This window comes from Amblyraja radiata, chromosome 18 (genome assembly GCF_010909765.2).
Source record: "Amblyraja radiata isolate CabotCenter1 chromosome 18, sAmbRad1.1.pri, whole genome shotgun sequence".
NCBI lineage: Eukaryota > Metazoa > Chordata > Chondrichthyes > Rajiformes > Rajidae > Amblyraja > Amblyraja radiata.
In genome coordinates this window covers 30,083,542-30,106,602 of record NC_045973.1, presented here as the reverse complement: position 1 = coordinate 30,106,602, position 23,061 = coordinate 30,083,542, and the positions used below count along the sequence as shown (strand labels likewise).

Here is a 23,061-nt window from a genome sequence, read left to right as displayed (position 1 = left end):
TCCTGTGAAAGGAAAAGTCATAAGATAAGCTAGAGGCACAGTCTTATTGTAGTTGCAATGAATATTGCTATCACTGGAGTTAGGGAATAGAATATAGATGGCAAGGGTGCTCAAATGAACAATGTCAAATTATTTTGCAATTACGGAAGCAATACAAAAGTAATAAAAGGACAGCAATATATTTTCATACTAAATTTAAAAAATCATAAGGTTTTGTTTAGTTTAGTTTAGAGATACAATACAGAAACAGACCCTTCAGCCAACATAGTCTGCACCAACCAGCAATCACCGCACACTAACACTATCCTACATACACTGGGGACATTTTACATTTATTCCAAGCCAATTAGCCTACAAACCTGTACGTCTTTGGAGTGCGGGAGGAAACCGGAGCTTCCTGGAGAAAACACACACAGTTCACGGGGAGAAAGTACAAAATCCCTACGGACAGCACCCGTAGTCAGGATCGAACCCAGGTCTCTGGTGTTGTAAGGCAGCAACTCTACCACTGAACTGGAAGCAAGAAAAAAAAACAGGGCAAATCAGGGCCGGCATCATATGACCACAAGCAAGTAGATTGCCTGATAGGCCGATTGTTGGCGAGAGATGGTGTGAGCCCAGGACAGATACATCGTTGCATCTGTCTGGAACTGGTTCATGGAGCTTTAGTGGAGGATGTAGGGAGGGGGACGGTGTTTGTAGAATGTACCTGAAATTGGAGAATTCAACGTTCATACCGCTGGGCTGTAAGATACCCAAGTGAAATATGATCTGCAGTTTGTCCAATTTGCATGTGGCCTCACTCTGGCAATGGAGGAGCCCCAGGACAGAAAGGTCAGTGTGGGAACGGGAAGGGGAGTTAAAGTGGTGAGTAACCGGGAAATCCAGTAGGCCTTATGGTGGATCGAGAGTATGCCCCTGTCCCACTTAGGAAACCTGAACGGAAACCTCTGGAGACTTTGCGCCCCACCCAAGGTTTCCGTGCGGTTCCCACAGGTTGCAGGTGGTTGCCGGAGATTGCAGGTAGTGGAAGCAGGTAGGGAGACTGACAAAAACCTCCGGGAACCGCAATGAAACCTTGGGTGGGGCATAAAGTCTCCAGAGGTTTCCGTTCAGGTTTCCTAAGTGGGACAGGGGCATAATGTTCAGCTGAGTCTACATTGGTTTTGTCTTGCCAATGTACATTGTCAGTGATGGATACTACATGTTAAACTGAGATGGCTTAAATTTCTCATACTATCCCCACACTTGGGTAATTGGTTGAAAGTACAGTGTCCAAATAACTCTTTTGTGCAACCAGGCACCATTTAATTACAACACATAATCCTCCGCCATTTCCGCCACCTCCAACGTGACCCCACCACTCGCCACATCTTCCCATCTCCCCCTATGTCTGCCTTCCGCAAAGACCGCTCCCTCCGTAACTCCCTCGTCAATTCTTCCCTTCCCTCCCGCACCACCCCCTCCCCGGGCACTTTCCGTTGCAACCGCAAGAAATGCAACACCTGTCCCTTCACCTCCCCCCTCGACTCCATTCAAGGTCCCAGCAGTCGTTCCAGCCAGCAGTCGTTCCAGGTGCGACAAAGGTTCACCTGTATCTCCTCCAACCTCATCTACTGCATCCGCTGCTCTAGATGCCAGCTGATTTACATCGGCGAGACCAAGCGTAGGTTGGGCGACCGTTTCGCCGAACACCTCCGCTCAGTCCGCAATAACCTACCTGACCTCCCGGTGGCTCAGCACTTCAACTCCCCCTCCCATTCCCAATCCGACCTCTCTGTCCTGGGTCTCCTCCATTGCCAGAGTAAGCAACAGCGGAAATTGGAGGAACAGCACCTCATATTCCGTCTGGGGTCCTTGCGTCCTTATGGCATCAACATTGAATTCCCCCAATTTGGCTAGCCTGTGCTGTCTCCTCCCCTTCCTTCACCCTCTAGCTGTCTCCTCCCACCCTCCCATCCGCCCGCCCTCGGGCTCCTCCTCCTCCCTTTTTCCTTCTTTCTTTTCCCACCCCCCATCAGTCTGAAGAAGGGTTTCGGCCCGAAACGTCGCCTATTTCCTTCGCTCCATAGATGCTGCTGCACCCGCTGAGTTTCCCCAGCAATTTTGTGTACCTACCATTTAATTATCCCTTTCAGCAATGTTCTGCACTACCCTCGGTGTCCAGCAGTTGGTCAATTGGTACATTTATCGCATAAAACACTGGCAAAAGGAATACATGGATGGATGTGTCGGAAGGAACTGCAGATGCTGGTTTAAACCGAAGATAGACACAAAATGCTGGAGTAACTCAGGCAGCATCTCTGGAGAGAAGGAATGGGTGACGTTTCAGGTCGGAACCCTGCTTCAGACTGAAAGTCATTGGAAAGGGAAACGAGAGATATAGACGATGATGTATAATGATAAAGAACAATGAATGAATGATATGTAAAAAAGTAACACTGGTAAAGGAAACAGCTAACAATGGCCTGTTTCCTTTATTATCATCACTTTGTTACATATCTTTCATTCATCGTTCTTTATCTTTACATCAGGGGTTCCCAACCTTTTTCGTCCCGTTTACCCCTGGCAACTTTAATAGCACATAACAATGTTATTTCACTTATTTATGAACAACTAATGATGAACAGATACCGGTATACCAGAACCAAACACAGTCAGTCAATGAGAAAACATATGTACAAATCCAGAATCAATAAATGTACCCCCTGGGAAGGGTAAATTAACCCCAGGTTGGGAACCCTTGCTTTACATCATCATCTGTATCTCGTTTCCCTTTCCCATGACTTTCAGCCTGAACATGGATAGATGACATTTACCAAAACATCTCCTATTCATGTTCTCCAGAGATGCCACTTGACCCGCTGAGCTACTCCAACACTTTGCATCATTTTGTGTAAACCGGCAGTTTCTTGTTTCTTCCCTGTGTTGTGCAACTTAGCATTATTTAATTTTCCCTTTGGCAATGTCCTGCACTACTCTAAGTCGCCAGCAGATGGTGGAATTGGTACATTTACAACGATAAAACTAGTCTGAAGAAGGGTCCCGACCCAAAACGTCACCTATTCATTTTCTCCAGAGATGCTGCCTGACCTGCTGAATTACTCCAGCACTCTGTGTCAACTGTTGGTATAAACCAGCATCTGCAGTTCCTTTTTATTACAATTTGTTTGTTTCCGCTCAATTTACATAAGCATGTATTCAGTTTTGTACATGAACACACACTATTCTGACAGTTTTTTAGGAAATCTTTGAGAGTTTTGTGAAATGTTTACTGCTTTATTTTTATTTGTTTGCTACAAATGTAACATTGATTTAAGTGACATCTCTGGATGTTCTGGATAGCTTTCTACATTTAAAACTAATTTTCCATGTCGGTGGTATCTCAGATCATTTTAAAGCCAATTACATATTTTTCAAAAAATTTCTTAAGATTATGGACATGTCAAATCTTAAGGAGGGCACAGGGTTAAGGTGAGAGAGGCAAAGTTTGAAGGAGATGTGCAGGACAATTTTGTTTTGCACAGTGGGTGGTGGGTGCCTGGAACACGCTGCCAGGCGTGGTGGTGGAGGCAGATACGATAGTGATTTTTAAAAGGTTTTTGGATATGCAGGTAACGGAGGGATACGGATCATGTGCAGACAGAGGAGATTAGTTTAACTCGTGCTCGGCATTGATATTGTGGCCCAAACGACCCGTTCCTGTGCTGTGTTTCGGGCAGCACGGCGGCACAGCGGTAGAGGTGCTGCCTGACAACGCCGGTGACGCAGGTTCCATCCTGACTATGGGTGCTGTCTGTATGGAGTTTGTACGTTCTCACTGCGACTGCGTGGGTTTTCTCCGGGTGCTCTGGTTTCCTCCCACACTCCTCCCACATAAGCTGAATGGAGCAAAGTTTAAAGGAGATGTGCAAGGCAAGATTTTTCACAGAGAGAGAGAGAGAGAGAGAGAGAGAGAGAGAGAGAGAGAGAGAGAGAGAGAGAGAGAGAGATATGTGACTGGAACACACTGCCAGGGATGGTGCTGGAGGCAGATACAATAGTGGCATTTAAGCACGAATCTGACAGACACATGAACATGGAGGAAAATGGAACACAAGCAGCCAGAGGGGATTAGTTTGATTTGGCCCCACATTTGGCACAGACATTGTGGCCGAAAGGCCTGTTACTCTGCTGTACTGCCCTGTGTTCTATTAAGCATAAAAATCATCATTTGTAATTTAATATCCCACAGCACAATTTCAAAGAAGATCAGTGAAACAAACATTGGACTTGGTTAACATTTATCCCTTAAGCAAAACTAGAATTTCGGAAGAAGAAAGTGTTTTATGGGGGATATACACAAAATGCTGGAGTAACTCAGCGGGTTAGGCAGCACCTCTGGAGAAAAAGGATGGGTGACGTTTTGCTACTTTAGGCTGAAAGTCTTCAGACTGAGGAAGGATTCCGACCCGAAACGTCACCCATCCTTTTTCTCCAGAGATGCTGCCTAGCCCCCCTAAGTTACTCCAGCACTTTGTATCTACCATTAGTATATGTTCGCATCTGCAGTTCCTTTCAACAGTGTTTTATGGGAGCCTAATCTAGGCAGTTAGTCTGTCACATTCCCCGCATTGCACCTCAACAGTATTCTTCATGGCGTGTGAATTGTATTGAAGAATTGAAGAATTGCAACACTATATAGTCAGAAGGAGACACAAGAGACTGTGGATGCTGTAATCTTGAGGAAAATAATTACAGCGGGTTAGTAGTTAGTTAACTTAATGGGCAAAATGTTGGCAGACCAACTACACTCTGGGCATTTACGTTGACCTTAGAAGGAGAAATAGCTACCTAGAAACTGGGTTTTGTAAGATTGTACAATACAACATGTGTAGATGCCAGGATCGCAAAGAGTTATACCGTTCAATTTTGAACTTTATTGTGAATTCCAATTCCCTGTCATTCATAAACTATCGCCTCCATTAACCCAGTGGTTAGTCTGGATTTAAACTTTCATAGAAAAAATAGGGCAGCTCGTAGAGCCGCTGCCTCATGACGCCAATGGCCCGGGTTCGATCCTAACCTCAGGTGCTGTCTGTACTGTGATTGCACGCTCTCCCTGTGACCGCGTGGGTTTTCTCCGGGTGCTCCGATTTCCTCCCATATCCCAAAGTTGTGCGGGTTTGTAGGTTCATTAGCCCTTAGTGTGAATGGGTAATGGATGGTCAGCGTGGACTTGATGGGCCGAAGGACCTGTTTCCATCGCCTTGTCGTTAAACAAAACTAATATCTCAGATTTTTGAGGATATAAAAAACTTCCCCCCTTCACTACCTCTTTGCATAAATGTTGCCAAAGACCTCTCGTGGACTAACCACATTGAGGCAACAGCCAAACAGGCACAACGTCTCTACTTCCTCAGGAAATTCGGCATGTCTCCAGTGACATAGAATAGAATAGAATGCAATTTATTGTCATTCAAACCTAGGTTTGAACGAAATATAATTTCTACAGTTTTTTACATTACAAAACAATCCAAGACCCACACTTAACACAGTTTACATTAACATCCATCACAGTGAGTCTCCAACATCTCCTCACTGTGATGGAAGGCAAAGTCTTTATCTCTTCCCTTTGTTCCTTCTCCCGTGGTCCAGCAGTCCAACTGCAGTGTCGAGGCGAACTGGGGCTCCGATGTTAAAGCCCCCGCCGGGCGATGTTAGGCCCCGGCTCCATGCCCTTAAACCCGCGATTCCAGCGGGGGAAGTCGCCGTTGCGGAGCTCGGAAAAACGGTCTCCCACCAGGGACCTGCGAGCTCCCGATGTTCCCGTCCACCGGGTCTGCGGCCGGAGCCTCCGAACTCCAAAGTCGGGTCGCAGCCGCGCGCCACCACAGCTCTTCCCGCTCCGAAGTTGGCCAGCTCCGCGATGTCAGTTCCGCAGGCTCTGCAACTGGAGCCCTCAGGTTAGTCCCGGCCGGAGGTCGCCGCCGGCTCCACGATGTTAGGCCCAACGACATCCGAGACCCGACAGGGAATAGTCGGGTCTCCGCACAGGGAAGAGATTTAAAATGGTTTCCCCCACAGCCCCCCCACCACCCACCACATATACACAGCTAAAAAAAATAATAAAAACTAACTCAAGACATACATTTAACAAGACAAAAATAAGACAAAAATAAAAAAAGACAGACGACTGTAGTTGAGCCGCTGCCGTTAGGCACCGCCACTGTACATCATACAAACCACTACAGACGCACCGTAGAATGCTTGGCTTTGGCTCTGATGCTCCCAGGTCCAGCATCCATTGCCTCTTAAGTGTCATAAGAAGAGTTTATAGAGGGTCAGCTTTGCCCAGTGAAGCTCTGGCTAAGATGCCTCTGCAGTTTAGAGTCATAGATTGATAACAGTGTGGAAACAGGCCCTTCAGCCCAACTTGCCCACACCAGCCAACATGTCCCAGCTACACTAGTCCCACCTTCCAGCATTTGGCCCATATCCCTCCAAACCTGTCATATCCATGTACCTGTCCAACTGTTTCTTAAACGTTGGGATAGTCCCAGCCTCAAATACCTCATCTGGCAGCTTGTTCCATACACCCACCACCCTTTGTGTGAAAATGTTACCCCTCAGATTCCTATTAAATCTTTTCCCCTTCACCATAAACCTTTGTCCTCTGGTCTTCGATTCACCTACTCTGGGCAAGAGACTCTATGCATCTACCCGATATATTCCTCTCATGATTTTATACGCCACCCCTCATCCTCCTACGCTCCAAGGAATAGAGTCCCAGCCTACTCAACCTCTCCTTATAGCTCAGACCCTCTAGTCCTGGCAACATCCTCGTAAAGTTTCCGAAGTCTATTGTCCTGAAGACAAGATCCTGATGCATGTTCTTGTATACATACATCACTTTTCTCAGAATGCAGTACAGTCTGCCCTCTTCTACTGCATGGTGGCACTGTGCTGCCCTAAAGAGAGGCATAGAAACAATCCCTTTGACCCATCAAGTCTATGCCAACCCTCAACTACCCATTTACACGAATCTAACATTAATCCCACATTCCCATCAACTCCCCCCAGATTCTAATCCTCATCTACACATCAGTGGCAATTTACAGAGGCCGATTAAACTGCAAACTGTCCAATCACAGGGTGAACGTGCAAACTCCACACTGACAGCATCGCAGGTCAGTATAGAACCCCGGGTCTCTTGGGCTGTGAGGCTGCGGCTCTATCGGCTGCAGCACTGTGCTGGATTTATGTAATTAAAAATAATTCTGTTGCTGAGGTGAGATTTGAAAAGCATCTTAGCAGGAATTTTAGCCCAGATGCCAAACAACTAAAATGTCACGAAGATAGACACTAACTGCTGGAGCAATTCAGTGGGTCAGGCAGCATCTCTGGAGAAAAAGGCACTATAATTAGGTATGTTGCAAAGCCTACCTGAAGCGTCTTTGAAAATCTGCCGCTGCGGGTGTGCGCGATTTTGGCGCCGTTTAGAGGGGGCGGGTTTAAAACGCGATTTTCTCTAGGCTGTTCAAATCGAAGATGTTCAGCCTAGTTAATTATTAACGAAAAATCGCTGGAAGACCCCGTCGCAAAAGCTATTATTAGGTTTAAAGGCCTTGAATAATAGTTATAGTAGTTTAAAAATCAATCTCTAAACCCGCGAACACCAGCAACCGCAGGGTCTCATAAAGCAAACCACAGAAGGTAGGTTGTATATTTTTACATTAAAAAGGGCTTCTAAAGATCCCTTTATACAAAGTTTAATATTGCGAGTAGCTCATTTTGGGCCCATTATATCGCGCAGTATTTTTCTGGGCATTTGGGGCACAAATCTACCGCAATGTGAACGTTCTAAACCAGCGCGTTCCACAGGGACCCACTGGAAAGCTGATTTAAATGGGCATTTATTTACAGCAATTGAACACTGAATTCCTTCCATTTGGCCTATAAATTAATGTAAATGAGATTTTAAAATCATGTTTTATTGTGAATTATTTGTGAATATTATTTGGACATTTAGGCTATTTAAAAATGTTAATCATTTATTAAGAAATGGATAGATGTTTAGATCTAGTAATTGAAGTCTGAAATTAGCTACAATTAGGTAACTAACTAATTATATGCTTTAATTTCAGGTCATCCAAGTAAGATTATTTTATATTTGTTTCAGAATGCTTCAATCTATGATAACTGAAAATTTCATTCAGTTCTCTTAATTTTTAAGAAAGTTATGGGCTTTTGACTGTTCACGGTCACAACTTTTTTGTTATGTCCATAGAAAATCAATAGGGAACAAGATGCTCATTTCCGAGTATGAAAATGGCCATAACTTTTTAAATACTTGAGATATGAAAGTGAATTAGGTGTCAAATTAAACTTATTTTTATGCTTTATCTGATGGGATAAATTACAGACTTGATTTTTAAAATCTCAAAATTTTGTAACATTGCTACTATAATGTCACAGTTGAGGCATTCAATCAGAACGCAACCTTTGTCTTGCCTGTCCTACCACCTCCACTTTCCATTGATGTTGGAAGTCTGTATTATTTGTATGAGTTTCACTGAAACCGAAAGCCTGATTAAAAAAATTCCAGTCACTTTCGCCTTCTGCTTCACACTGTGTTTGGGGGTTTTTCTTACAGTTTCCATTCACAATCTGATGTTAACCATGGAGAACAGTCTGTTCAGATTAATTCTTCCTGCAGCGTTGCTCCTAATGCCGGCTGCACCACTGTGCCGACCTACATAGATTGAATTACTTTGAAGATTTTTACATTCTATATCACTCTTGCCTAATTGGTCAAGAGTCAAACACATTGGTGGATCCAGTGTCTCAGAAGTGTACAAGATCGTGATGGGTTTAGATTGTGTGTTTTTTGTTTGTTTATTTATTAGAAGTAAGTACAATACAATGGCACCTTTTTTTCAGGTGCCAAATATATGTTGGCATGTTACATTCTATGTACAACTTCTTTTTTTTTTTTTTTAAAGAAATGAGAGAGAGAAAAAGAGACTAAATAATAGAGAGTAGAAAAACATGTAGCGTGTATAAAGAGAGAGTGAGGAAGAAAAGTAAAAAAGAAAAAAGTAAGAGAGAGAGAGAGTAGCAAATAGGAGATAGGAGATGAGTATTTGTATTCTTGGCCAACTTTCACCCAGAACTGAAACAGTTAGATTTTACGATTCTGTTGCACCACATGCATCCAAGAAGTCAATAAATGGAGACCAACTGGTTAAGAATTGGTCTGGTTTATCTATTAGGCGGATTCGCATTTCTTCAAGATGTGCTGTGTCCAACATATTTATAATCCACATTTTAAGCGTTGGTATGGGTTTAGATTGGTTGTATAGAAAGAAGTTTAGTTTGGATTAGAGATGCAGCACAGAAACGGGCCCTGAAGCTCGCCGAGTCTGCGCCAACCAGTTGGGATATTGACAGATTCTTGATTAGTACGGGTTATGGGGAGAAGGCAGGAGAATGGGGTGCTACACACATGGACAATTTTACCAAAGCCAATTAACCTACAAACGGGTACGTCTTTTGAGTGTGGGAGGAAACCGGAGCAACCGGAGAAAAACCCACGCGGTCACGGAGAGATCGTACAAACTCCATACAGGCAGCACCTGTAGTCAGGATCGAACCTGGGTCTGGCACTGTAAGGCAGCAACTCTACCGCTGCACCACCGTGCCACCCCCATTTTTGCCATTGACAAAAGGTTTTAGAACCAGAGGGAACCAAATCAAAATGTGGATAAAAATCCATTGGAGAACATGGGGCAGGAAAGTAAATGTGAAAGAGGCAATGCACTCTTCTTTAATGACACAAAGTGCTGGAGTCACTCAGTGGGCCAGGCAGCATCTCTGGAGGGCATTGATAGGTGACATTTCGGGTCAGGAGAAGGGTTCCAACCTGAAACATCACCTATCCATGTTCTCCTGAGATGCTGCCTGACCCGCTGAGTTATTTCGGCACATTGTGTCCTTTTGTGTAAACCAGCATCTGCAGTTCCTCTTTTCTACATTCGAAACACTCCTTTAAAATACTCTTGATTCCAGTAAAGATAAGATTCTGCTTCAGCACAAAATGCAGAGGGGCCTGTTGATAATTTTTGCACAGTCATTAGCTGCTGAATGAATGCTTAATTGCAAGCCATCCGTGAAATGTTCTATTTATACTGCATGCAGCAGGCGACCAGTGGTGACATGTATCTCCAATGCTGAGTAGGATCAAGGGTGTGAACATCTGCCCACACTGCTTCTACTGTTCTGCTGACAGCATAGTTTTATTTCCTGTGCGTTTTATTTTTTGTCTTATGTTTTTCACAGCAGAGAAGTGGAGGCTTGAATAAAATTCACAAAGAACATTTTTCTCCAAAAATTCTCACACACAAAATGGTTCCTTCGGTAACGGATATATCTAAAGCAGTCGTTATCTCAGTATCAATGGGCGGCACAGTGGCAGAGTTGCTGCCTGACAGCACCAGAGAGCCGGGTTCGATTCTGACTACGGGTGCTGCCTGTACGGGGTTTGTACGTTCTCCCCGTGACCGCGTGGGCTTTTCCCGGGGTGCTCCGGTTCCCTCCCACATTCCAAAGACGTACAGGTTTGTAGGTTAACTGGCTTTGGTAAAGATTGTAAATTGTCCCCGAGTTTTTTAGTACAGTGCTATTGTAAGGGGATCGCTGGTCCGCATCGCTGAATGGCCTGATTCTGCGCTGCATCACTAAGCTAATTGGAAGACTGTTATCTGATCTAAGCTGGTGTTGTAGATACAGCTGGCCTTTGAAATCCAGGAATTAAGAAGGGGAAATTAATTCCTAGCGGTTCTAGGAAAGGATTATAGCTATGGGAATATTAATCACGCACAAGGGACTACAGGTTCAGCAAATAAAATGGAAAGGAGTTTAAAGAAACGACTTAAATAACTAGTGAAGTCAAGAGTAGCCAGAATTGTACAATAGACAATGGCTGGCATTTAACAAGCCTCTTAGCCATTGTTCAGAAATCATAGGAGTCGAAGTAGGTCATTCAGCCCATCGAGTCTTCTCTGCCATTCAATCGTGGCTGATCTATCTTTCCCTCGCAACCCTATTCTCCTACCTACTCCCCATAACCCTTGACACCCATACTAATCAAGAATCTGTCAATATCCCCCGTTAAAAATCCCATATGACGGCCTCCCACAGCTGCCTGTGGCGATGAATCACACAGATTCAGTGTTTCTGTAAGCAGAAGCGAGAGCATTGTTGCGTTTGTCTGGTGTGCGGTGACCCACTCCAATCGGGTGGGTGTAGCATTAAACACTGGGTTTAGCTTTGTAGAAACAAGGAACTGCAGATGCTGGTTTACAGAAAAGGACTCAAAGTACTGAGGTAACTCAGCGGGTCAGGCAGCATCTCTGGAGAAAAAGGATGGAAGGGTCTGAAGAAGGGTCTGAAGAAGGGTCCCGATCCGAAACGTTGCATATCCATGTTCTCCAGAGATGTTGCCTGACCTGTTGAGTTACTCCAGCACTTTGTGACCTTTTGGATTTAGATACTTTCTGCACCTTGGTTCAATTTGGAGAGTCTCGGGCTTTGGGTGCAGAATGGCATTTGAGCAAAGTACTGGAGTGTGAAAGTTTCTTAATCTGAAAGACTGACTGTCCTTCACTCGCCACAGATGCTGCTTGACCTGCTGAGTGTTTTGTGTCAGAATTTCTGCATCTGCAGTGTTTGTGCCACAACTTTATTGGAATAAGTCCGCAATAGGTTTTTGTCCTATGGGCGGCACAGTGCCAGAGATCCGCATTCGAACTGTGTGTGGAATTCTCTGCCTCAGAGGGTGGTGGAGGCAGGTTCTCTGGATGCTTTCAAGAGAGAGCTAAATAGGGCTCTTAAAAATAGCGGACATGGGGAGAAGGAAAGATCGGGGTACTGATTGGGGATGATCAGCCATGATCACATTGAATGGCGGTGCTGGATCGAAGGGCCGAATGGCCTACTCCTGCACCTATTGTCTATTGTCTATTGAACCTGACCTCGGGAGCTCTCTGTGTAGAGTGAAGGCCTGTTTCCTTGCTGTATATATTTTTTTAAATAAGCTGTCTGACCTACTGACTTTTTCTGTACTCTTTATGAACAGTCCTGCCAAAGAGCTCACTCAAGAGGAACAATGGTCTCAGTGTTTTCTGTGTGAATCCGAGTTCCTAGCAGATCAACAGGCCGCCTGTAGTTTGAGGTTCATAAATCATAGGAGCAGAATTAGGCCATTTGGCCCATCAAATCTACTCTGCCATGTAATCATGGCTGATCTATCTTTCCCTCTCATCCCCATTCTCCTGTCTTCTTCCCATAACATTTGAAACTCTTACTAACTATGAACCTATCAATCTCCGCTTTAATACAATATAATACAATACCTTTTATTTGTCATTTGAACCTCACATGAGGTTCAAACGAAATTTGGTTTCTGCAGCCATACAAGAAAAGAACCAAGACACACACCAACACAATTCACACAAACATCCATCACAGTGAGTCTCCTCCTCACTGTGATGGAAGGCAAAGTCTTATCTCTCCCCTGCTCTCCATTCCTCTCCCGAAGTCGAGGTCAAAGGCCCCGGCGGGCGCTAGCAAGTCCGCGGCCACTCAAAGCCACGCCGGGCGATGTAAGGCCCTGCCCCGGGTCTTGATGTTGGAGCCCCCGGCGGGCGCTAGCAAGTCCGCGGCAATTTAAAGCCGCGCCGGGCGTTGTAAGGCCCCGCTCCAGGTCACTCTGAAGCCCGCAATTCGAGCGGGAGAAGTCGCCGTTGCCGGTGTCCCGCAAAGCAGTCTCCCAGCAGGGACCCGCGGGCTCCCGGTGTCACCATCCACCGGAGTCGGGTCGCAGCAGTGCGCCGCCGCAGCTCTCAAATACAGTAAAAATACCCATTGGCCTCCACCGCCATCTGTGGCGATGAATTCCTCAGATTCACCACCCTCTGACTAAAGAAGTTCCTCCTCATCTCCTATCTAAAGGTACCTCCTTTTATTTTGAGACTGTGCCCTCTGGTCCTAGACTCTCCCACTAGTGGAAACATCCTCTCCACATCCACTCTATCCAGACCTTTTACTATTCGGTAAGTTTCAATGAGGATTCCCCCTCATCCTTCTGAACACCAGCCAGTACAGGCCCAGAGCCGTCAAATGCTCACCATACATTATTCAAGATATTCAAGGCACCTATTTTGATATTAATAGTCGCCGATAGGGTGGTGCAGCAGTAGAGTAGTTTAATTTAGTTTAGAGATACAGCGCGGAAACAGGCCGTTCAGCCTATTGAGTCCGCACCGACCAGCGTTCCCCGCACATTAACACTATCCTACACACATTAGGGACAATTTACACATACACCTAGCCAATTAACCTACAAACCTGTACGTCTTTGGAGTGAGGGAGGAAACCGAAGATATCGGATAAAGCCCAAGCGGTCACGGGGAGAACATACATAGAAACATAGAAAATAGGTGCAGGAGTAGGCCATTCAGCCCTTCGAGCCTGCACGGCCATTCAATATGATCATGGCTGATCATCCAACTCAGTATCCTGTACCTGCCTTCTCTCCATACCCCCTGATCCCTTTAGCCACAAGGGCCACATCTAACTCCCTCTTAAATATAGCCAATGAACTGGCCTCAACTACCTTCTGCGGCAGAGAATTCCAGAGATTCACCACTCTCTGTGTGAAAAAAGTTTTCCTCATCTCGGTCCTAAAAGATTTCCCCCTTATCCTTAAACTGTGACCCCTTGTTCTGGACTTCCCCAACATCGGGAACAATCTTCCTGTATCTAGCCTGTCCAACCCCTTAAGAATGTTGTAAGTTTCTATAAGATCCCCCCTCAATCTTCTAAATTCTAGCGAGTACAAACCGAGTCTATCCAGTCTTTCTTCATATGAAAGTCCTGACATCCCAGGAATCAGTCTGGTGAACCTTCTCTGTACTCCCTCTATGGCAAACTCCTAACTCCCTCTATACAAACTCCTAACAGACAGCACCCTTAGTCGGGATCGAACCTGTGTCTCCAGTGCTGCAAGCGCTGTAAGGCAGCGACTCTACCTCTGCGCCACCGTGGCCGTGGCTCTGCTGCCTTAATGCAGCAGAGACCCGGGTTCAATCCTGACAGAGTTTGTACGTTGTCCCTGAGACTTGAGTGGGTTTCCTCCAGGTGCTCTGGTTTCCTTCCACACTCCAAAGACGTGCAGGTTTGTCGGCTAATTGGCTTGCTAAAATTGTAAATTCTCCCAAGTGCGTGTAGGATAGTGTTAGTGTGTGGGGATCGCTGATCGGTGTGGACTCGGTGGGCCGAAGGGCCTGTTTCCACGCTGTGTCTCTAAACTAAACTAAACTGAACTAAAAAAGGAAAAATATCTGGAACAGAAATGACAATTTGATAGGGAGAAAAGGCAGGAAATGCAAGAGTTAATGTTAACCATGCAGCAGAAGATCTGGATAGTGGCCAGGACCGAAGCGAGCGCTCTTGAGCAGGTTGGGTCTGTGGTGCACATGCTTCCTCTCCGAACTGCATGCTCTCTTAGATTCTAGGAACGTGCCCTCGCCACATCTACTAGGAAGTACACGCAAGCTTAATTTCTCTGGGGGCACTTTGTTATCGTTGAGCATTACGAGGAAATCTCGTTCATGTTAAATGCAGCAATGTTGCTTATCATTTTTGTGATCAGTGAACACAAATTATACGAGCCGTTTTCCTCATGCAACACTTGCCTAGGACTAATTTCACCATTAACTGAAAGTTGTGATCCATAGATATTAATCTTGGAAAACAAACATGAGCAAGTTAAGTCCTGTCGAGGTTATTGTCACATGCACCAGAATGGTGAAAACAGGTACAACAAAAACTAATCTGAAGAAGGGCCCTGGCACGAAAGATGACCACGTCAAGAGAGTTAAATCATACTTCACGAAAAGGAAAAACAAAATCTTGCTTGCAGCAGCACGACAGATTTGCGCTCCAGATATGCTGCCTGCCTGAGTCACTCCAGCACTCTGTGTCATTTTGTGAAAACCAACATCTATCTGCAGTTTTTTGTTTCTACAATCAAAATCTTGTTTGCAGGAACATAGACAAAACGCAAAAACATAACTTATTCATAAATTGCACATTGGTTCTACCAGACAGGTTAAAGAAGAAAAAAAGTGTACAAAAAAACAAGACATTGATGCAAAAACACACAGTTAGAAAACAAGTCCGTTGAAGTACAAGGAGTTGGCTGTAGTGTTCCCTTGCTGAGCTGGGATCAGGGTTGTACAGGTCAGTTCAACTTCATAAGTCATAGGAGCAGAATTAGGCCATCAGCCCATCAAGTCTACTCCACAATTCAATTACGGCTGATCTATCTTTCCCTCTCAACCCCATTCTCCTGCCTTTTCCCTGTAACCCCTGACACCCTTACTAATCAAGAATCTGTCGATCTCCACTTTAAAAATACCCATTGGCCTCCACAGTCTTCTTTGGCAATGAATTTCACAGATTCACCACCCTTTAAAAAAAAAAAAATCATCCTCCTCTCCTTTCTAAAGATACGTCCTTTTATTGTGAAGCTGTAGCCTCTGGTCCTAGACTCTTCCACTAGTGGAAACATCCTCTCCACATCCACTCTATCCAGGTGTTTCACTATGATGTAAAGTTCAGAGGTCTGCCTTCATCCTTCTAAATTCCAGCGATGGCCCAGGGCCGTCAAACACTCCTCATATGTAAACCACACATTTCTGGGATCATTCTTGTATCACTCAAGAACATGATAGAATCATGAAAAAACATGGAAGGTAGACAAAAATGCTGGAGAAACTCAGCGGATGAGGCAGCATCTATGGAGCGAAGGAATAGGCAACGTTTCGGGTCAAGATCCCTCTTCAGACCCTTCTTCAGACTCGACCCGAAATTTGTAATAGAAAAAAATCACATCTGGTTAAAGTGCATTGTCAGATCTTATTAAAGGCCATTTTTATACCTTTTGGTTTCACCATGTAGAAATTACAGCTGTGTTTTTTCATAGTCCCCCCGTTTCAGGGCACCATAATGTTTGGGGCATATGGCTTCACAGGCGTTTGTAATTGCTCAGGTGTGTTTAAATGCCTCATAAATGCAGGTATACGAGAGCTCTCAGCACCTAGTCTTTCCTCCAGTCTTTCCATCACCTTTTATTGCTGTTGATCAACGTGAGGACCAAAGTTGTGCTAATGAAAATCAAAAAATCAAATCAAAAAAGCCAATGTGAAACTTAGAAACAAGAATAAAATGTTAGAGACATCAGCCAAACAGGCTTACCAAAATCAACTGTTTGGAATATCATTAAGAAGAAAGAGAGCATTGGTGAGCTTACTAATCGCAAAGGGACTGGCAGGCCAAGGAAGACCTCCACAGTTGATGACAGAAGAATTCTCTCTATAATGAAGAAAAATTCCCAAACACCTATTCGACAGATCAGCAACACTCTTCAGGTGTGGAATAGTCAATGACCACTGTCCACAGAGGACGTCATGAACAGAAATACAGAGGCTACACTGCAAGATGCAAACCACTGGTTAGCCGCAAAAATAGGATGGCCAGGTTACAGTTTGCCAGGAAGTACTTAAAAGAGCAACCACAATTCTGGAAAAAAGGTCTTGTGGACAGATGAGATGAAGAATAACTTATATCAGAGTGATGGCAAGAGCAAAGTATGGAGGAGAGAAGGAACTGCCCAAGATCCAAAGCATACCACCTCATCTGTGAAACATAGTGGTGGGGGTGTTATGGCCTGGGCATGTATGGCTGCTGAAGGTCTAATTTATCTTCATTGATGATACAACTGCTGATAGTGTTAGCATAATGAATTCTGAAGTCTATAGACACATCCTATGCTCAAGTTCAAACAAATGCCTCAAAACTCATTGGCCGGCGGTTCATTCTACAGCAAGACAATGATCCCAAACATACTGCTAAAGCAACAAAGGAGTTTTTCAAAGCTAAAAAATAGTGAATTCTTGAGTGGCCAAGTCAATCACCCGATCTGAACCCAATTGAGCACGCCTTTTATATGCTGTAGAGAAAACTGAAGGGGACTAGCCCCCAAAACAAGCATAAGCTAAAGATGGCTGCAATACAGGCCTGGCAAAGCATCACCAGAGAAGACACCCAGCAACTGGTGATGTCCATGAATCACAGACTTCAAGCAGTCATTGCATGCAAAGGATATGCAACAAAATACTAAACATGACTACTTTCATTTACATGACTTTGCTGTGTCCCAAACATTATGATGCCCTGAAATGGGGGGACTATGTATAAACACTGCGGTAATTTATACATGGTGAAATCAAAATGTATAAAAATGGCCTTTGTTAAAATCTGACAAGGTGCACTGTAACCACATGTGATTTTTTTCTATTACAAAGCTCAAATTGTGGTACAGAGGCAAATAAATAAATTATGGGTCTTAGTCCCAAACATTATGGAGAGCACTGTATAATAGATCCCAAAGATAAGCACAAACTGTTGGAGTGATTCAGCGGGACAGGCAGCATCACTGGAGAGAAGGAATGGGTGACTATTGGGGTCGAGACCAGATCCCACTTTATCCTCAAATGCTTTAATTCAAATAAGTGCAAAAGAGACACAAAGCACTTGAGTAACTCAGCGGGGATCTGGCAGCATCCCTGGAGGACATGGATAGGTGACGTTTCACAGAGTGCTGCAGTAACACAGCGGGTCAGGCAGCATCCTTGGAGAACATGAATAGATGATGTTTCGGGTCAGGACTCTTCTTTGGACTAATTGTAAGGGAAGGGGGGGGGGGGGGAAGAGGGGCAAAGAATGGCAGGTTGTGGGTGAACACAGACGGGAGGGGTTTTTGAGAGGCAGATAGTTGAACAAAGGCCAAAGATGAAAATAAGTCAACTAAGTGCTCACTTTTAAGAGTAGCTGCTGCAAAATGTAGGGATTGCAGAAGCTAAACTGCCCATCGCATGATCTTGTAAATGGCAACGTGAAAATGACCAATTAACTTTTTCTGGAAACATGGAAGTTCAGATGCTAGTTAGTACACAAAAGGACACAATGTGCTGGAGTAACTCAGCAGGTCAGAAGTCAAGAGTGTTTAATATTAATGCAATTAGTGCATTTCACAATTAGAGAATCAATGTTGTGGCTGGCAAATCTCCAAACTCACATGGAAAAACACAAGTCTGTCCTTCGGTGGTGCTGACTGAAGAAGGGCCGAGGGACAGGGCAGGGGAAATTCCCTTCACGCCACGGGATATTTTACATTCGCAAGGGGAAGTGGCGAAACTGAACTGCAACATGTGCAACAATCCAAGGGTCTGGCAGAGTGGCACCCACGTGTCAGCCAGAAGTACATGCCAAAGTCTATATTCGGAATCAACCCCACTGACTTCTGTTTCAAAGAAGAGAAAGCTACCAACTGAGACTAGTTGAGAAGCCAATACCAGTGGGAGAATCATTTAACTTGATGGTATCAGTTCCCGTCAAATAAGTTTAGTTTATTTTCGTAGAGAGATACAATTATTTAACGAGCATATGGCAGGGGGCTGCATGGTGGCGCAGCGGTGGAGTTGTTGCCTCTCTGCGCCAGAGTTTGCAGGTTAATTGCCTAAGGTTAAAATATATATATATCCCTAGTGTGTAGGATAGTGCTAGTGTACGACGATCGCTGGTCGGCACGGACTTGGTGGACCGAAGAGCCTGTTTCCCTGCTGATTCTCGAACCTAAACTAAAGTAAAAATCTGGAGCACCCGGAGGAAGCCCAGACAGTTTCACGGAGAATATGGAAACTCCACCCAAAAAGAGGCAGAGATGAGAATCAACCCCTGGTGGCTGTCCTGTGAGACACTACACAACCCACAGCACAACTGTGCCGCCCTCTATATCAGTCTGCTTTGCCCACATCTAAACTTCCGTTACTCTTTTAGTAGGTTTGGATGACAAAGGGGCTTTTAACATTCTTTTTCGTTTTCTTAGAAGGCCACTTCTATTGAAGAGAAGTAGGAAAGAATAAACAGATGACTGAAGTGCAAGGCAATAGATAATTAGAAGCAGCCCTTAGACATGGATAAAATTATCTGAAGAGCGATGCAAAAGGGAGGCAAAGTTTTTTTTAGTTGAGCAAGTGTCAGATGTGTCAGGAAACAGCTGCATCTACATTGCCTCTTGCTGTCTTAGTCACTACAGTGCCTGAATATATTCCACATTGCTGCTTCAGTCAGTCTGAAGTTCATGCTTGTGTTGAATGGGAAATTAGGCCTTGGTTGCCAAAGGCAACACATCCATCATGCAGCGAGTTGTGGCTCAAGAGATTTCTTCACTCCATCCAAAATACAACTCACTGTTCCACCCACATCAACCTTCAGGTCAATTAGTTGACGATGACATTGTGCAGCTGTCTGAGCAATCAGTCTGAAGAAGGATCCCGACCCAAAACGTTATCTATACACATTCTCCAGAGATGGCTGCATGACCTGCTGAGTTACTCCTGCACTTTTCTAAACCAGCATCTGCAGTTCTGTGTGTCTCCATAGAACAGTAGAGCACAGGAACAGGCTCTTAAGCCCACGATGCCAAGTCAAGCTAATCTCCAGTGCTTGCACGTGATCCATCTACCTCCATCCCCTGTATTTCATGTGCCTATATAAAAGCCTCTTAAACACCACTATCACCTCTGCCTTCTCCACTACCACCCCTGGCAGCACATTCCAGGCACCCACCACTCTCTGTAAAAAAAACATGCCCAGTATATCTTCTTAAACTTGGAACGGGTGCAGAAGAGGTTGACTCCAATACTCCAAATGCGGTCTGACCAGTACTTTATTAAGTCTCATCATTAGGTTAATTGGCCTCCGTGAATTACTCCTAGTGTGGAGGCAATGGGTGTGAAAGTGGGAGAACAGATCTAGTGTCAGTGTGGGCCGAAGGGCCTGTTTCCATGCTGTATCTTTCAATCAATTCCATAGACCGTGTCGGCGTAGACATTGTGAGTTGAAGGGCCTATTGTTGTGCTGCACTGTTCATTGTCGTAGAATCATACAGCATGGAAACAGGCCCTTCAGCCTAACTCATCCATGCTGACCAAGATGTGCCATCTACACCAGTCCCACTTGTTCATGCTTGGCGCATATCCCTCTAAACCTGTCCTATCCACTACCCTCATCGGCAGTGCTATGTCTTCAAAAAATTCAGTCAAATCAGTTGGACAAGGTGTCCCCTTAGCAAAGCCATGATGACTACCATTGATAAGTCTTTAATTTTTCCCAAATGCAAATTTGTTTTAAAAATGCATAATTACCTGGCTTTTTCCTGCTACCTTCATGAATAAAGGTGCTACATTTGCCTCCCACCGGTCATCTGGCCCCTCGTCTTTGACTACAGGAGTTTTGAGCATTTCTGTCAGAGCCTCAGAAGTCTCCTCTCTCTCTTCCCATAATGGCCTGGGATACTCTGGGATTTGCCCACCTCTAAGCCTGATGTGGCATCTCATACTTTTGTTATAAAATACAAAGTGCTGGAGTAACTCAGCGCAGGGCTGCCAACTCTCACGCATTTCGCCAAATTCTCACCCTCTCACGCTGATCACAAATTTCTCACGCTTTGTCGTGAGAAATTCTGTGATCAACGAAAATTTCAAAACTCATATCAACTGCATGGGCCGCGGGTGTTGGAGAGCCGGGGCTGAGGGAGGGATGGGAGCAGAAGCAGCGGCGGGGACAGATGCGGGCAGGAAGCTAGGGCTGGCGAGTGTTTGCCGGGCTGGCGAGTGTTTGTCGGGCTGGCGAGTCGCTCGCTGCAGCTCCGGCCATGGAGCAGCCACAGTGCAAGAGTCCCGCGCATTCAGAGGCATCGGAAGCGTTGCGCCGCTGTCGTGAGAGTCTCTGTGCCGAATTCGCCCAGGTGACCGGCATGGATCAGGCTGCGGCTCGATGCATCCTGGAGGACAACCAGTGGCTGTTGGAAGTAAGGACCAAGCACTGGGTAGAAACGGTGGAAGATAGTGGCCTTCAAATGGGGGTGGTTGGAGAAAGCATCCTGCTTGCCTGCTAGATTTTCACTTACTGCAACTGCAGGAAAAATGTTCCCGATGTTGGGGGAGTTCAGAACCAGGGGTCACAGTTTAAGAATCAAGGGTAGGTCCGTTAGGACTGAGATGAGGACATACTTTCTTCACGCAGAGAGTGGTGAATCTGTGGAATTCTCTGCGACAGAAGGCAGTGGAGGCCAATTCACTGGATGTTTTCAAGTGAGAGCTACATTTTGCTCTTGAGGCTAGCGAAATCAAGGGATATAGGGAAAAAACGCCACGATCATATTGTATGGCAGTGTTGGCTAAAAGGGCCGAATGGCCTATTCCTGCACCTATTGTTTATGTTTCTATGCTTGAGTATATGGCAATAAAACTCGACCACTTGATTTTGAAGCATTCATGCATGGTGGAGGTATAATGTAGTCATAGAGTGATACAGTGTGAAAACAGGCTCTTCTGTGCAACTTGCCCACACCCGCCAACATGTCCCAGTTACACTACCTGCTTTTGGTCCATATCCCTTCAAACCTGTCCTATCCATGTATCAGTCTGGCAGCTTGTTCCATATACCCATGTGTGGAAAAAGTTACCTCTTAAAAATACTTCATACAAAAAACATTGAAATCATACTTCTGCAATGCACTATAACATGATTATTATACATCAAATTTCAAAAAGTCCCTAGCGTCCACACCCCCCTCCCACACCCTCCCCCCACTCGGTTGCTCCACTCCCTCGCCGGGTACTCCCAAGGCCATTGATCAGTCATCGCTCAGCCTCCCCACTTTCACAAACGTTACGTGGCTGGTTCAGACGGAGAGCACTGCCAGATGTGAGCGGTGAACTGAAGCCAGTTGTCCGAGATGTCTTGATCCCAATGCTCAGCGCGTCGTGTTTCGGAGTTGGCTAATGTTATTGATTTGTAATTAGCCTGATTTGTAATTAGTTGACAAAACCTCAATTTATTAATCCGGAATATCCAGGGGGATGGGATAAGTGTAATATTAAAATGACATGCAAGGTATCAGGCTGTCTGTCACACCATACAACCCCGATAACCCATTATTTCCTTCAGTTAAATATTGGGAAGGTAGCACTATTGTAATTTGCCACTCAACTATTATGTTTGTTTATCACACTGACTATTTCTAAACCCCCCCCCCCCCCAAATTCCTTTGTCCCCAATCTCGTTGTTTTATTAATTGAACACGTAGATGAACATCCTCAAAGAGTGTAATCAGATGGAAACTGATTCAGATGCGATGTTTCAGAGTGGGCAAGAAGGAAATATATTTTTTATCATTGTTGTGTTATGAATACCACAGAAAATATGATGTACTCTCAAGATCACATTTAGTGGAATAATATTGATTAAATATATAGTTATTGGACTTTGCATTTCGGAAAAGTCCCAGCTGAGAGGAAGACAGCAAAATACTGAAAATATTGGGGGTGAAAATGACTTCAGGACAGTTTGTTAGGGAAATGAAGGAAATGGTAACAAAATACATACAGCTGAGTGAGTATAATTTTATGGATGAGAAATTGTGTTCAACCAATTGATGACTTCTTTGACAAAGTAACTAGCATGTTAGATAACAAGGAAGCCAATGGATGTAGCAAATTTTGTTATACAAAATTTGGTCTGTGAAGTGCCCTATAAAAGATTACCGCATTAGATAAGCACCTGTGGACTTGAACGTAATAGGTTAAGTCCAAGGGGTCAGATATGGGGCTTTATGTGTGGGCCAGATATATTGTCAGTGCAGAGGGGCTAGGAGCAAGGCCAAGTGTGCATCCAGAGTCAAGGTCTGGAATAGTACTAGGTGTGCAGTCAAAATGGGAGTGTTCAGCACCGGGAACCTAAGCAGGAAAGCAGCTATGATCAGAATAGGGGGGTAGAATAGAGGGCCAGGTGTAAGGCTGGACTCAGGGTCAGGAATGAGAGAAGGTATGCAACTGGAGTCAGGGTCACGAGTAGTACCAGGTGTGCAGTGAGACCCAGGTTGGTCAA

General features: G+C 44.9%; 1 protein-coding gene and 1 long non-coding RNA gene across 4 annotated transcripts in view; one reads left to right on the top strand and one right to left on the bottom strand.

Annotated features, from left to right (window-relative positions):
• The window catches only part of hemk1 (HemK methyltransferase family member 1), a 74,088-nt gene that overhangs the window by 13,985 nt on the left and 37,042 nt on the right, over positions 1–23,061 (top strand). The gene's annotated exons all lie outside the window — the stretch shown is intronic.
• Positions 468–21,989, bottom strand: LOC116983321. The gene is made up of 3 exons (XR_004414670.1): positions 21,863–21,989; positions 2,341–2,344; positions 468–478 (listed from the first exon to the last, which is right to left on the bottom strand). It is a non-coding gene; the product is annotated as an uncharacterized LOC116983321 (long non-coding RNA).